Source organism: Hippocampus guttulatus, chromosome 6, assembly GCF_054856545.1.
Source record: "Hippocampus guttulatus isolate MCC_2025c chromosome 6, RoL_Hgut_1.0, whole genome shotgun sequence".
Taxonomy (NCBI): Eukaryota; Metazoa; Chordata; class Actinopteri; order Syngnathiformes; family Syngnathidae; genus Hippocampus; species Hippocampus guttulatus.
The window spans coordinates 9,730,142-9,746,885 of record NC_141266.1 but is presented as its reverse complement, the minus strand read 5'-3'; the positions used below and the strand labels follow the sequence as shown (position 1 = coordinate 9,746,885).

Sequence of the window (16,744 nt, the reverse complement as noted above, 5' to 3'; positions counted from 1 at the left end):
CTGATCCTACAAAACACATATTTGGTACAGCACAGTATATACAAAGTTTATTGTACCAAGTTGTTGACTCTGGACCACTAAATGTGAGTATGGCAGATTGTGATGAAGCCCCTTCAAGTAACTTCATCAGACCAGTTAGGGTAGTGCAGTCATTACTGCCCGTGTGGACACACGGGGTTACTAAATATTGAAGTTTCATAGCAAGTTAACATCAGTTGGCAAGTATTAAGTATTTTAAGGGGTGTGGGGTCTTGAAACGGTTGCATAATTGTGTTTAGTTTGTCAATCTGATGAAAGCTACTTGTAAGACTGTTTAACGACATATACTCTTTACACTGTAAATAAGACCCATTTTCATGTAGTGGAACGTTGTTGCTGTGGAGTTTCCCCCCAATGCAAGCTAATATGGTGGTTCAGTCATTGGAGGTACAGAAGACGTCCATCAAAATCGTCCCCCTAAAGTTCCTTGTCATCTCTGCAGAGCCGTGACAACAAAATCGAAGCCCACAACGTCACTATTTTGGGACGGCATGACCTCTGACACTGAGGACTTGTTGATTGGTTTTAAAATGCAATTTGCAACATGAACTGAGCAGGCTTTTAATCGCTCCCAAACTTTTTCGAGCAGTAGGATTGACCATGATATTTTTGCGAACGGTTTTGTTAATGGGCTGAATTTACTGAACACCCGTTACGATCGAACACATTTCTTGGAATCTTGCAACTATGAGCCGTGGATTTGTTTTGGCAGCCATTTTGTGGGAATTTTCTCTGGAACGCGCGGGACCGTGCTTGCTTGGCATCGGGAATGCGCCCCCAATGCAGCCCCTCTCCTTCGACTGATATTAACATCACGGAGGGGCTGTCCAGCCCACAGCTAGCTTTAGCCGTGCCTATCAAAATTACGGGAAGTTTTTCCCTTAATCTTTGCTTTTATGGTTAATCAGTGTATTGGCTAACTCCTAAAGGCTAAAATGGGATGTATAGGCTGGCTTCCACTTTAATTCCAATGTCAATGTTTTATTAGCTTGCGTGTCAGCTAATAGCTATCCAATGTTAGCCTTTCACATAACTTAAATAAGCTAACGGAGTCATGAACCAAGTGGTTCTTGCTCTTATCGAATAATGATTTAATCGTACGTGTTCACTGGAAAACCTTCCAAGGAGATTACATGGACAAACTGACAGGATAGGGTTCGAGGTGTCCGTGGTTGAGGCGGTGGGCTGCTCACCTCCCCTAAGGCACGGCTAAATGAGTTGCGCCGGTTAACAGCCCCCTCCGACACGCTCCATTCGATCTCCAAAGAATAAGAATTAGCCGGAAATCAATATCCTCGGGATTTATCGTTAGTGTATTCTGTCGTGTATTGGGATTTCTCTGGCGGAAGACAGGCAACTGGGGAGGGGGACTCTGCTCTTGTGGACGGAGGGAGAGTGGGGTTCTGAACATGGCTGCTTCGCGGAACTTGGTTCGACACACCGCCTGAGGTAAGCAGTTGCCGGTCTTCGTTTTCTCTTGGTCATACACTTGCATGGGACATTGGCGGAGTGGCTCGTAGGCGCGTTTGAATATTTGTGCACGAGTCTTGACGATCAATGAGGGGCTTATCAGCAATCGGTAGCATCATGTTACTGGTCCCCGTCAGCCGGCCTCTTGTCATCTCTGGCACTGATCATCGGAAGGGTCATGTTCATGACGGAATGGGCTGGATGTGATACAACAGATTGCTTCGGACAATAGAACTCGTTAACTACTCGGACTTGACAGTCTCATGTAACCACTGAACCAGAGACGCGTAATATGATAAATGACTGTCACCCAGATTTCACGTCATGCGGTGTCCTCTAAGATTAGCTATATTATCGCCGCCTCCATGCCGTTAATTGTAAGACTTTCTCCTGGCTAACCTACTGGTGAGTGGACTGAGCGAGTGGTTATAGCCGCACATAGTCTGATTGAACCACCCGTGTGTGCGTTCAGGCAAGTTTCAGTCAGATCGTGATACTGCGACCTGCCTCAAGTTGCAACGCACGACACCAGGCGTCGAAGAGGTTGCCGGCAGAACAAATCGGAGGAGGAGATGTGGAATTGTGAATTTTAGCGTCGTGGGATGGCTAAAATTGGTGGTCCTGTGCTTAAGATGGCAAAAAGGATTGATTTGGTATTTTGGCGCTTCTTGATGTGTCACGTATGAGCCACACAGCTCCCCGGCTGTCCTCTGTACATTCCGCAGCATTTCATCTGCTATGGCAGCTAATTGCTAGTTGCTAGCCTAGCAACCGCATCAGCTCCAGCCCCTACCCTGCCCTGGAGTAGAGCCGGGAGATGGTTACTCCATGTACTTGTTGGAAGGCTGCTTGTCTTGGCCATTCCTGATGCTCACTGAGATTTCTGAACATAGATCATTGCACGGTGCAAGATGCTGCAACGCATATTCGTTTGGGTATTCTCAGCTAACCCAGTTTCTACTTAACAGCCTTGCTTGCTGTCGGCTTCTTGGTTCATCCCGTTTTATTTTATTGCACTAATGTTTGTCAAGGGGAGCGAATGAATCATTCTGATCGACGTGCAGTGTATTTCCAAGTTGCATGCTACACAAAGAACCAGACTACAATCCACAGATGGGAGAGCTGTCAAGAGTGACCTAACTGTGTTCACTGGGGTTGGTGCCTTGCTCACAGACACATTGACACTTCAGGAAGCTGACAAGCAACAGCTTTTTGTAATTGTCCATAATTTTGGGGATTTGAACTTTCCAAATGACATCCAAAGATGTGCTTTCTCTAAGTTCTCTAAGTCGAGTGTCATTGGACTGCTAGTCCAATTCATAGTCGTATTTGTCAATCGCCTAATAATATAATCATTATAATGTACTTATAAACACTAATCAACATGTTCAGTGAAATGCTGGGTTTTTGTTTAGGCCAGACTCTTACTGCAGTGTGAGTTTTAGATTCTCCACACTCTGCTGTAATATTACACACCATCTTGAGTTTGTCGTTTGTCTTTTGACAACAAACCATCATTTAACTCAATTACTGACATGACAGAAATTACACTGTGCACAGTGGAACCTTTTAGGTCAAACATGATCCACAATCAAATCAACATGATTTGTTCCAGGGTCAGACTGGTGCTCTAAGAACATTTTATTAAGGATGTTTTTAGGGCATTTTTACCATGTATGATAATTGCCATACAGTTTACATCCACTGGTAATATTAATAAACATCCAAACCAAAACTGTAATAATGAGGACATTCGAGGTGGCATGTGTCACATGTGCGCCTCATACATCTCTTTTTAATGTTTGGCACACAAATGACAAAATAAGTTAACACTGTTTAAAAAAACAAAAATCAGTTTTGGTCATCTTAGACAAAATTATTGTAACATTGAATGCTAATACACTAATTTCGTTGCCTGTTGGTGTGTATTTTATTTTCTCATGTTTTTCTTTTAACTAGTTGTATTCTTTCTTTGGAGTAAAGCCCTTTTTGTACTTTGTACAGTGTCTTACCAGTTTGGGATGACTGTTCTTGGGATTGATATGTTTCAATTGGCAAAAGTAGACTCAACAAGTCAAATGTACTACAGTATTTCTAGTATCTGGTCAGCCAGAGTTCCAAATGGTGTTGAGTGGGTATATTATTGTTGTGCCATTCTTATGTGTGGATACACAAACTGTAAAAGACAAAACATACACCCACACAGGCTAATGTTTGCTTTGCTTTACTCCTCAGTCTCCACTTTGCTGCAGTGGTTTGTTTTTTAGTTGCCTTTTTCTGCTCTCAAATAAAAGGAGTCACATGCCAAAAAATAAATACAGGACCCTAGTAGTTCACTGTTGTTGTTCTTTGTTTGCTTGTTATATTTACTTTCATTTTAAAACAGCTGTCGAGTGTGTCTATGATTGAATAAGGTGAACATTTTCAATCTACACAAAAGTAAAACTTAAAATAAAAGAATAGTTTGCGGGGCTAACTTTGTGCTAAGATCAAATGATACAATTATTTGCATGTGTTAAAAAAATCACCAAGAAACAGTTGGAGTATACAGTGAACCCTTGTTTATTGCGGGGGTTACATTCCAAAAAGAACTGAAATGAAATCCATGAAGTAGTCGGCTTTATTTTTTTTTACAATTATTATACAATACTGTACTATAGAATAACACAATTAAAAAAATGAAAATCTGAACATTTTTGTACAAATAACTATGATCATTTTTAGAAATACTTTAAAATAATACAGTGGTGCCTCTACTTACGAACGTCTCTTCATATGAAATTTTCAAGTTACGAAACATCTCAACAGGATAATATTGCCTCTTGTTACGAAAGAAATTTAAAGACACGAAAGCTAAAAATACAGAATGGCCTGTTTCTCGAAGCTCCGAGTTTCCTGAACGCAACATACTTATAGCTGCTCTGCCTTTGGCTATTACCGAGCATCATCCTGGCATCCCATTGGCTAAGAGGGACTTCTACCGAATGTGTCCATGTGTGTCGATCAGGGGTCCCCAACGGCCGGGCCGCGGACCGGTACCGATCCGCGGGGCATTTGGTACCGGGCCGCACAGAAAGAACTTGCCTTAATTCTGTTTTATTTATTTCGAAATACGAAAGAGGTTTTATTTTGAAAAAATACCGGATTCTCCGTTACATCCGTCTGTGTCACGCTTGACTCACATCAAGCCACGCTTCTCCGTCACGTGACCGATTACGCTAAAAACAAAACGTTGGAGATAGCAAAATGAGTTAAAAAACTGCTGGATATCGCAAATGACGGCGGCCTTAAAAGTACGTTCGAGACAACTGGATTAAAGTTATGGCTGAATACTCTGAGATCACCACAATAGCACTGTTGCTATTTCCGACATCCTACCTGTGTGAGGTGGGGGGTTTCTGCAGCAACGGCAACGAAAACAAAAATACGAAGTAGACTGGACATAAACCACACACTTGAGGTGTCATTGTCTCCTATTACCCCGAGATGGGACCGTCTAGTTGCAGAAAATCAAGCTCGGGGTTGTGGTGAGTCGTCATTTTCATGCACTTTGAATTTGCGTTGTATCGTATTTTGAAGGCATTAAACATTACCATAGCGATCAGTGTTGCGGCCAGATTAGACGCTCCTTGTGTTTATTATTATATTTCGAAAACACCACAGTTTTCATGCCACTCATACCATATTATTTTGTTGTATTAATCCGCCACATCTTAAATGCCGGTCCCCGAAAATATTGTCTGACATAAACCGGTCCGTGGGGCAAAAAAGGTTGGGGACCCCTGGTGTAGATAGATATATGTTTATGCAGCGTCCTCGTCATTTGCCCCTCAGGTCATGAGGTGTTCCGACAGTTTTACGTACATGTGAATCACCTAGAAAAAGTGTTCACCAGTCGGGTGATCGCTCAATATGCTGATGTTTTTGAAAGATTGTTAAAAGCTGACAAAAGCAAACGTCTTTGGATCAGTTCTTTCCAAAACGCCAGGCAAAAACCACTTCTGAGAGAGAACATGAACTAAAGACAGCAAAAACGATGAGGACTCGGTTAAAAGTTAAATAACCATAATTTTTATTCTTTATTTGTTTTTTACATTATGCACAACTATCATTTATTGTGCAGTAATCTAATTGTAACATGTATTTGCTCCATATTTTGATAAATTTTTATGCTTTAGGAATCATTTTTGTCTGAATTTTGGTGGGGTTGGAATGAATTAGGGCATTTACATGGAAAACGCGTGTCTACTTACAACATTTTCCAGTGAAAACATTTCTTCCAGAACCAATTAATTTCGTAAGTAGAGGTACCACTGTAATTTTAAGAATCAATATGAGGTTGGACACATTGTGACTCACACGTATTTCACAATTCCTCTGACTCTGCCTCTTCGTCCTGACTTCGCTCCACTGTAGCGTCTTTTTCGACTGTAGGCTGTGGTGCCAGTGCCTTTTACAGAGAGAACAACATAGCTATGGGTAATTGTTGGGATACATTTCTGATTATTATTATTATCCATCCATCCATTTTCTGATCCGCTTATCCTCACAAGGGTCGCGGGGGGTGCTGGAACTGTCTTCGGGCAGTAGGCAGTGGACACCCTGAACCGGTTGCCAGCCAATCGCAGGGCACACAGAGACGAACAACCATCCGCCCTCACACTCACTTAGGGACAAGTTCAAGTGTTCAATCAGCCTACCATGCATGTTTTTGGAATGTGGGAGGAAACTGGAGTACCCTGAAAAAAAACATGCAGGCCCAAAGAGAACATGCAAACTCCACACAGGTAGGCCGGAGCTGGAATTAAAGCCGGTACCTCTGCACTGTGAGGTTGACGCACTAACCACTGGCCCACCGGGCCGCTCTTATTATTATTATCATTATTATTATTATTATTACTATTCTCAGTCAAAGTTTTTAATCTGCAATTTACCAATGGCACTGAATGGGAATCTGGAGCGCCAGAAATGCGGTAACGGGTTAATCGTGGGTGGTTCATTGCTTGTAAAATAGATATTTATAAAAGGTTGGGAACCACTGCTATACAGTGAAGAGATGTGGAGACTGTTGACATTGGTCTACAGTCCCTAAGCCAATCAGCATGCAGAACACAATGCACTATAAAAACCAAATAAACAAAAAGCATTTAAAAACTGCACAAAAAAAATCTATGAAACAGTGAAGCCGTGAAAGGTGAACCGCATTATAGCGAGAGTTCACGTATACATTTTGCACATGATTTACGACTGTAAATAAAACAATGATCCACTTTTCACCATTTGCATTTTGTAGGGCGCTTTCTCATTGATTCTGACTAGAGGGGGTGACAAAAACTGATTTGAATTGGAAAATTCTATCTATCTAGCTATCTATCTATACACACACACACACACATACATATGTTACCAATCATTACATTTTAAATGTACCATCCTTGAAATGCATAACACCCAGTATATCAACATACATATTGAATTGTCTTGAATGAGATTAAGTTGAATAGTTTGGGTTTTGGAGAACTTTTACATATTATTAAACATGATAAACACAACAGCCGTAACATATCGAATCCCTCTGAATCGAAACAAATCTAATTGTTACACTTGAGAATGTACCTTTCATGAAACTTGTATTTAGATACCTATCGAACCCTCTTTTATTGGCTAAGTGCACATCCCTAGTTCTATCAAAGGTTTTCAGATTTCGAAATATTAGTTAACCCAATGTTGACACAAAATAGGGGGTAGCTTATACAATCATTTGCGAATGAGGCATCAGTGGGATTTGCCCCAGCTCCACAAGTTAGCTCTGTGAACCACTACCCTACCAATGCCTGCCGCATTATGTAATATTTGTTTTCTTGTGCACCAAGTCACCCACTAAGTCACCATCTAATATTGGTCACGACTGCTTTGCACATTTGTACCTCTTCCATCACAGGAGATGCTTCCTTAAAAAGTGCCAGTATTGTACAGTCATGCCCTAACGATTTATGAATTATCGCGTGGCCGATTTTTTTTTCTTGCAATGTATTGTTGGCTAAAATTTTACTTTGGAGTGAGCCTCAGATATACAGCATCTCGAGTGAAGTGGGAGAAAAAAGGAGAGGGACACTCACAATGGACTTTTATCTGTTTATTGAATGGACAACCAAGTCCGCTCCTCAAGATACCCTATCGTGTCTGTTTTATATAGTTTCCCTCCACCAACACACCTGATTCGAATGATCAGCTCACCAGCAAGCTTTCCTTCCAGAAGCTTGATAATGGTCCTTATCATTTGAATCGGATGTGCTGGAAGATGGAAACATGTAAAACAGGCTGGATAGGGTCTCTTGAAGCACCACTGGTGTCAAAGATTTTTATCGTAGCTGAGTGTGGTGACATTTTTTTATTTAATATTATTGTATTAGAACGTTTGTTATTTATTCAAACTCAACAGATTGCAGCTTGCCACATGTATACAAATTAAATATTGAAAATAAATCATATTCAGGCACTACATTTAAGTGCAAAACCAAGACATACTGTAGATATAAACTCAAATATAAAAAGGAAAATCTGGCCACTTAGTTTGAGTAATTCTCTGTATTTGTATATGATTTCACAGTCAACAGAGATTTTGTCCAACTCTGCAACACTCAAACATTCAGTAAGAACAAACACGGTTAACTATATTCATTTATTGCTATACTTTACGTGCACATCGTTCATTCCCTGGGATGAAAAGACTTTTTTTCATGCAATTAGGCCAGGACAAACACTTGAAATAGGCCTGAAAGTTTTTACCAGCTTATATGACTGAAATGTCTGGACAGAAGCACGTGTGCTCATACATTTATGACTGAATATACTGAGTCAACGTCAGTACATTTGGAGGTACACATCCTTACTCCTCTCTTTCTGTGGAACTGTCACGTTATCATGAAACAAAATTCACACATCATCAGAACCAACACAAAACACAGCCAACACCAAGTAAAAAGCAAGGTTTGGGTGATCTTACTTCACTTACTTGGTATAATGCCTTTTACTTCGCCATTGCTTCACGCGTCTCTCATGCACTGATTTGCATTTGCTGTCTATCAGTCAGTCAGAATCATTGTCACCAACACCACTTGGCATAAATGAGCCACCAATCTCGATTGGTGGCTCATTTATTCAAATGATATCTAAAAATCACCATGGCAGGTTAATGGAACATTGTTCCCAGGTATGATTGTGAGTGTGAATGGTTGTTCGTAAACAAGGTCTCATCCAAAAATTTGAAAATCATGAAAAAGTTGATTTATTTCAGGATGACTATTCAAAAAGTAAAACTTTTATAATGCATACATTCATTCCAGACAGACTTATACATGTCAAGTATTAATTCATTTTAATTTAGATGATTCTTTTTAAAAACTAATAACAAAAACCAAATTCACGATCTCAGAAAATTTGAATAACACTTAAGACTATACAAAGAAAGGACTTTAAGAAATGTTGGCCAATCGAAAAGTATAAACATGAACAGTATGTACATGCACAGCATAGTTGTAGCTCCTTTTGCCTGAATTACTGCAGCAATGCAACGTGGCATGCAGTTGATCAGTTGTGTGGCACTGCTCAGGTGTTATGAGAGCCCAGGTTGCTCTGATAGTGGATTTCAGCTCTTCTGCTTTGCCGGGTCTGGCGTATCGCATCTTCCTCTTCACAATACTCCATAGATTTTCTATGGGCTTATGGTCAGGCGAATTTGCTGGCCAGTCAAGAACAGGAATACCATGGTCCTTACACCAGGTCCTGATCGCTTTGGCACTGTGCGCAGGTGCCAAATCCTGTTGGAAAATGAAATCTGCACCTCCATGAAACTGGTCAGCAGCAGGAAGAACCAAGTGCTCTAAAATTTCCTGGTAGATGGCTGCGTTGACCTTGGACTTCAGGAAAACACAAAGGACCAACACCAGCAGATGATATGGCATGCCAAATCATGACTGACTGTGGAAAAATTAACACTGGACCTCAAGCAACGTGGATTCTGTGACTCCCCTCGCTTCCTCCAGACTATGGGACCCTGCCGTCCAAAAGAAATGCAAAATTAGCTTTCATCAGAGAACATGACTTTGCACCACTCAGCAGCAGTCCAGTCCTTTTTGTTTTCAGACCCAGGCAAGACGCTTCTGACGCTGTTTGTTGTTCAAGAGTGGCTTGACACAAGGAATGCGACAGCTGAAACCCATGTCTCGCATACGTCTGTGCTTGGTGAATCCTGAAGCTCTGACTCCAGCTGCAGTCCACTCTTTGTTAATCTCCCCCACATTTTTGAATCATTTTGTATCATGATCTTCTCCAGGGCGCGGTTGTCCCTATTGCGTGTACACTTTTTCATCTTTTCCTTCCTTTCGCCTATCAATTAATGTGCTGGGACACAGAGCTCTGTGAACAACTAGCCTCTTTTGTAATGACCTTTTGTGTCTTGCCCTCCTTTGTGCAAGGTGTCAATGATGGTCTTTCGGACAACTGTCAGGTCAGCAGTCTTCCCCATGATTGTGTCAACTACAGAACTAGACTGAGAGACCATTTCAAGGCTTTTGCAGGTGTTTTGAGATAATTGGCTGATTGAAAGTGTCACCACGTGTCTTCAATACTTTCTACAAACCCTTTCACAATTTTCAAATTTTATGAGATAGAGAATCCAAAAAAAACCCCTTTTTCAGAAATAATCATATAAATTTAAATGTATTAACGCTTCAAAATGTATCAGTCTGTGTGGAATGAATGTACTCATTACACAAGTTTCACTTTTTGAGTAGTATTACTGAAACAAGTAAACTTTTTCATTGTATTGCACTTTTTTAACAAGCACCTGTATGTGTGCCTTGCAATTGGCTGGCAAACAGTTCAGGGTGTACCCGAAGACAACTGGATAGGCTCCAGCATGCCCGCGACCCTCTTTGAGGATAAGTGATTCAGTTAATGGATGGATGAAAATGAAAACTTGTTTTTGTTCTGGGGTTTTTTTTTTGTGAGTGTGTGAAAGCTTTGTGTGCAATTATGATTGGTTTTAGGTAATGAGAGAGATTCTGTTCCATATGATGAATTGGATTTACAGACTCATTATGATCTGTGGGTTTGCCACATGGTCGTACTTGGTACAGGCAAGACTGACCGGTTCCATCTACATAAGAAAACAAAGTAGCGTGTTTCATTTCTTATGAAGGCCTAGTCCCACTTGTATTGGTCTCAAGATGAAGTGAACCACATAAGCATCCAACTCTGTCAACTACTTTGTCACGTGCTTCTTTTTCACATGTGGTCAGCTTCTCATCTTGCATGACTTCACTTCATTTGACTCACTGCAACTCTCAATCTGTCTTCCTGAGGTGGTAATTTGGGCAAGTGGGATGTTTCATGGAGCCCCTCCACCTGTCCTTAATGGGACTCTATTTGTGGGTCTCCCACTGAACAAGTTTCTCGCCTGGCAACAGGGGAGTCTCTCTCTCTCTCTGCATTTTGAGTCTGTCAGCAAAATATGAAAATATTTAGGTTTGTTGTACACGGCTGTCGACAAAGTTTTACATGTTTCAAAAACGTCAAATTTGAAGAAACAGGCATCGCAGTAAGGTACATTCAAGCTTACAGAGGAAGTCCAACCAGGTTGAGCGAAGCAGAGTTGCGAATAATGTAGGAGAAGGTACCCAAATTCAATAGTTACAGTGCCTTGTGAAAGCATTGAACATTTTGACCTTTTTCCCACATTTTAGGCTTCAAACATAAAGATATAACATTGGATTTTTTCTGTGAAGAATCATCACAAAGTGGGACACAATTGTGAAGTAAAAGTAAAACTTTATAGAACCAACTTTTGCTGCAATTACAATTTTTGAGGGATATGTCTCTATCAGTTTTGTTCATTTGCAGATTGGATTTTTGCCCATTCTTTCTTGTATTTACCTGAAGAGCTTTTGTGGTCAGGAATTTTCAGATCTTTCCACAGATTCTCAATTGGATTCAGGTCTAGACTTTGACTTGGCCATTCTGACACTTGGATATGCTTAGTTTAGAAACATTCCATTGTAGATTTTAGGATCATTGTATTGTTGGAAGGTAAAGCTCTGTCCTATTCTCAGGTCTTTTGGAGGCTCCAACAGGTTTTCTTCTAAAATGGCCCTGTATTTGGTTCCATTCATCTTCCCATCAACTCGAACTATCTTCCCATTCCCTACTGAAGCAGCCCCAGACCCATGATGCTGCCACCACCATGTTGGACACTGGGCATGGTGTTTGCAGGGTGATGTGCTGTGTTACCTTTCCGCCAAGGTTTTGCATTTAGGCCAAAAAGTTCCATTTTGGTCTCATCTGAGAAGAGCACCTTCTTCCACATTTGTTGTGTCTCAGAGGTGGCTTGGCAAATTTCAAATCTGACTTTTTATGATTGTCTTTGAGTAATGGCCTTCTTCTTGCACTCTTCCACAAAGGCCAGATTTGTGCAGTGTATGACTAATAGTTGGACAGGTTTCCCCACTTTAGCTGTACATCTCTGCTAGGTATGATCCGGTCTAATCCAGTGGATCTGTGTCGAGTCTGATCCAGCCAAAAGACCTTGATGGTTATTTAATTGTTTTTATTAGAACCAGTCTGATCCAATTCATACGCCCATATCATATATACTAACCTTTACTATGTGCAACATGCTATGGCCAAGATGAGCTATCGCCGTGGTTGACATGGATCTGTGTTTTCATCACATGAGCAGTTCACTGAATATGATGTTTTTAGATGTATCAGCATCAAGCAAATTACATCCAATTATTATAACACATTTTAGAGTGACAAAAAGAATCAGATTGGTATTGCATCAATATTGGCCAATCCTCGAGGCTGCAGTATTGGTAATGGTATCAGATATCACAAAGTGGTATCGAGCCATCCCTTATCACTTCAATTCATCCAGTGATCATGGGCATCTTGGCTGCATCTCTGATCAGCACTGTCCTTGTTTGAAAGTTTAGAGGGACGGCTGGGTCTTGGTAGGTTTGCAGTGGTCTGATACTCTCCATTTTAATATTGGATTGGATTGGATAAACTTTATTGTCAAATGTACTGTATGTATAACAGATGAAATTTCTTCCCTCTCAACATAAAACAAGAGGAGCTGCTGCGGGTGTATGATTGATTGAACAGTGTTCCGACAGATGTTTCAAGCTTTTTGAATCTTTTCATATCGTAATCCTGCTTTTAACTTCTCCACAACTGTTTTCCGGACCTGCCCGGTGTGTTCCTTGACTTTCATAATGCTCTTTTCTCCCCAGTATTCTTTTAATAAACCTGTGAGACCACCACCACAGAGCTGGTGCATTTATACTGATACTATATTACACACAGGTGGACTCTATCATCATCATCAGTCATTTAGGTCACTCTCGGATCATTCTGATTTCATCATGGAACTTGTGCAGTGAGTTGGCTGCACTGACATTAAAGGGCCAAATATCTTTCTAAAAAAGTTTTAATGTATGAATTTCATTCCACTTCACAATTGGTGTTGATTCTTCACAAAAAAATGCCATTTTACACCTTTATGTTTGAAGCCTAAAATGTGGGCAAAAGTCAAAAAGTTCAAAAGGGGCCAAATACTTTGGCAAGCGCTGTATATTTCTTAACAATCAACACACTGTAGAACACTACTGTTAAAATGCACTTCCAATTAATTATTAGCAAAACCGGTTGTCATTTTGATGTCAAGCGGAATTGTCAGAATCTGCTGAATAGAACAAACAACTTGTAACCTACCGGTAATTTAGTTACCTTTATACTCAAGTAAGCAGGAACATTATTAAGTTACTTATTAATATTAGCAATATATTTTTTAACTTGCAATTATGGGAAAAATGCTGTTTTTAGCAATTCGCTTACATGTCATCAAAACATTTGGACATGCTGTACAAATATGTTCCGAGTTTGCCATTTAAAAATAATTACTCCACATTGGCAGCTCCACGCTTCCATACTAACATGCTTGTGGTGTGTATCATACTTTTATTTGAAAAAAAAAAACCCTCTCAAGTAATGAAAATTTGAAAGGAAAAAAACCCTCAAACCCCCCCCCCCCCCCCCCAACTTTATATTACTCAAGCACCCCATAGGAGAGAAAAAATCCTGGCACCATGCCTGCCACCCGCAACTCTAATGAGCACAAAATGGATGGACGGATGGATGCTTCTCTGCTTGTCGTTCCTCGTTCAGCCACCCAACAAGCTGTTCTGATGAATTACTCTAACCTGTGGACACTTCATTCTGAGGCTTGAGACTTTATCATGTTTACCTTGCAAGTAATATATAGTTGGTTTGGCCCTCCTTTTGCCCTCAGAGCTCATTCAGTTTTTTGTGCAATTGAGTCAATGAGGCAAAATATTAAACACAATAATATAACCTTTATCTCTATGTTCACATGATACAATCACAATGGCACTAAGGGTGCTTGAAGCTAGCATAGCCTTTCTCTGTTTTCAATCTGTTAATTGTTTTTAAAAACTATTCAATGGTTACTTCCTAAAGTACAAAAATGCATCACAAAAACTGTGAGTTAATCTTCTCTTATTGGTCACAAGAAATAAGAACAGAAGGTTTTCTGTACAAGCCAGTGAGTAAAATAAAATTAATAAACACAAAAGAGAGAAAAGCATATTGTCTTGTTTAATCATTTTCTCAATGTGTAGATATGCTATATTGTTAGAATTAGGAAATACAAAATTATAAGCAGTCATTAAAATGTCATCTTTACACTTGAAAAATAGTTAAGTTAGTTGGTCGGTCGTGAATCATGAAGATGGGTTTAAAATAGTCCGTACATTTCCCAAATACATTAAAAAAATGTACTGATTTACATTTTCATGTACAGTAGAATGTGATCAAACATTTCAGACCGCTGAGATTCAGTGGTAGTTTTATGTGGACACATTTACATTTTTAGAGTAATGTGCTGATTTGTTGTATTTGGCTAAGACTACTTCTCTGAAAAGTAGGCCAATGGGTTATAATATATTGGCTGGTGGGATGACAAGTGCTGCTAACGAAAGACAGTTATCATTTTTCCATTATTTGAAAAAAACAAGTTGTTCAAATTTTAAACAGATATGAATAATTTCAGTCTAAATTCAGCTTTTTGTACCCAAATTTGAGCGGGCTCATTGTGCTCCTCTGAGCAGCATAAGATTCAAAACACATTTTTTGTGCCGGAATGGTAAAAGTAAAAGTACTTTGTAACTTTATATAATTTCTAACATGACATCTTCGTGAAGAAATGATAATTAGCTTTACTATTTTTTTTTTGTCTTTGTGTGTGGGAGGTGTGGGGACGACAACATTTCAAAATCCATTTATAGTGGTAATAGTTCTATTTTAGCATTAAATTAGAATTTTGGTCAAATACCTTCTACTTTGTATATTATGTACAATAACAGAAAAAAAGGTCAGAAAAAAATGAACAAGACATGTTGCTGTGAAATAGCTGTACCTTGGGTGATGATGTAATAAATGTTAATCACTGTATAGTACTGACAGTATGCATTTATTCTAAAATGATTATTCTAATATAATAAGTGAATTGTATTGTACATTTAACTATCATTATTGACTCGCTGATTGTTGTTGATGCATAGGTACAGAGCACCTCAAAAGATGTTGCTAATGCATCCAAAGCAGAAACCCCTGAGGCCTTTAACTCGTCCTATATTTGATTCCTCAATGCCTGTGTCATACTTCCTTGGTTTTGTTTTTGTCTCTCTGGCACCGCCAAGTGCTGAAAAAGAGGATGATATATCCGCGTGGAAAGTGCTCCTCCATTCCCGCTCTGAAAGCACCCTGCAGTAGCAGCATGGTAATTCCGCTCCTCTATCTTTCCTCTGCATCGTGTTTACCTAGCAACAAGCATCACCCGCTGCTGGCCATCCCATTGGTCATTTGAAAACGCACCAGGGACCAATGGCAGAGCTGTTGCCATGGTACAGTGTATGGTTGCCGGGTGGAAATTTGCTGCAAGGCACGTGAGTGTCAGAGTCTGCTTGCCTCCTCACAGTACTGTTGTAATCTCTGCTGTCTGACCGTTAGTACAGCTGAAAGTGATTTAGAGGAAGCCACTCAGTATCTCAGAGAAGGAAAATATACATTCTTCATATTCATATATGTCGATATATTATATAGATTATTTTATAACAGCTCCCACCCTTCTCCCCAATATCATTTCAGCTGAAGTACACTGAAATAGTAAAAACAACCATTAATACTGCAATGTCCATATTTTAATCTGCTGTTTTCTTAATCACTAGGACTGTAGTTTTAGATTGCATTAATTTTTTTTCAAGCCATGCGCATCGTCTTGAGTAATCTAAATTGTTTTGATATGCAGTTAAAGTCCAAAATTCGATGAATTTGCTCAAAGGTACTATGAGCATATACTGTAACCACAGTACTTTATACAACTGAAAATTGTTCATAAAAATTTCTTAACGTGAATATATATATATATATATATATTTATATACTGTATATATATGATTACATTATTGGAAACTCACAAAAGGATCATTATTATTTCTTGAAAATGTGATATTTTATCAGAAGTAACTGCAATTATCTGTATTTGAAATGTACAGATATACTTGATTGTATTGTTAAAGCAAAATCCTCATTTAAAGTATATAGAATGAATTTGTTAAAATTATTTTAATTCTTCCTTTTTTTACTTATTTGACTTAACTATAACTGATTTGAATACTTGAAGTCAACATGTATACTATTTCATGTTGAGGTTTTATATATTTTTACATTTTAGGTGTAAATGAGTGTTCCTTTGTCATCTTAATTTGTCAGTTATTTTATTGAAAATAATAAAGCTATGGAACAAATAATTTCATATCTATGCAATTCTATTATTGTAGTAATGATCAGTAGTAGTTTTATATGATTATGATTTGTCTGCCCTGCAAACAACTGGCAACCAGTCGAGGGCGTATCCCGTCATTTGCCCCAATTTAGCTTGGATAGACTGCAGCTCCATTAGCCATGTGTTTGTGCCATGGCATGACCAAGAGCACTCACACACTTGGCCACCTGTTGCTCATCTGCTTGTAGTTTTGGAACGGCAAACATAACCACCCATGTGAAACAAATACTTGACAGAGTATACGGTATATCTATAATGAAGTTATCGTATCTACTAACAAAATTGGGTGTGATTCAGCATGCTATTTTT

General features: G+C 39.4%; 1 protein-coding gene across 1 annotated transcript in view; it reads left to right on the top strand.

The window, feature by feature from the left end:
* Nucleotides 1–650: 650 nt before the first annotated feature.
* Nucleotides 651–16,744, top strand: part of dyrk1b (dual-specificity tyrosine-(Y)-phosphorylation regulated kinase 1B) — a 50,257-nt gene continuing 34,163 nt past the window's right edge. Inside the window, exon 1 of the mRNA XM_086113214.1 lies at nucleotides 651–1,488. The gene's annotated coding sequence lies outside the window, so the exon portion shown is untranslated. The remainder of the gene's footprint in view (nucleotides 1,489–16,744) is intronic.